Below are 622 nucleotides of genomic sequence, written 5' to 3' on the forward strand. Positions count from 1 at the left end.
CTTTTAAAATGCAGATTTCTTACATTCTTCATGTTTTAATGGAGTATAAGCATATATTAATAAATTATTTGGCTTCCTTTGAGTTTGTAGCATACTCTGATTAGCTGAGAGGGAATATTTTAAGCAGACCTTTTGAAAAGTTGATAGTAATGAATAAATACCATATTAATATATATTACAGAGCTATATAAGGGTATATGATTTGGTTGATGTCTCATTAAGAGGCATATTTAATATGCAACAGAAAATGATTTACTCTCAACAAACAGGACCACAATCTTCAAGCAATAGCTGCTCACACATCTCAATTAAAACCAATAAAATACTTTTTAATCAATAAAAATAGATTAAAAAATTGGGGGGGGGAAGAGAAAAAAAAAAAAAAGAAAAAGAGAGAAGATGCGATTGCAGACTGACGGAAGGCTGTCCCACATAACCACATATTCTGTGAGTCCTTGCTACTCCGCAGGTTGTTGGCAAGGGCGAGGGACGCTTTCGGCAGCCTTCTGCTTCTTAACTCCCCGTGCCCCGGGGCGGGGGCTGCGGGCGCACTCCCTCTCGCTCGTCCCCTCCCGTCCGCGCACCGCCGCGTCCCAGCAGCAGCTCCCAGCGCCGCCGGGGC

The sequence above is a fragment of the Parus major genome, chromosome 3 (assembly GCF_001522545.3).
Source record: "Parus major isolate Abel chromosome 3, Parus_major1.1, whole genome shotgun sequence".
Lineage (NCBI taxonomy): Eukaryota > Metazoa > Chordata > Aves > Passeriformes > Paridae > Parus > Parus major.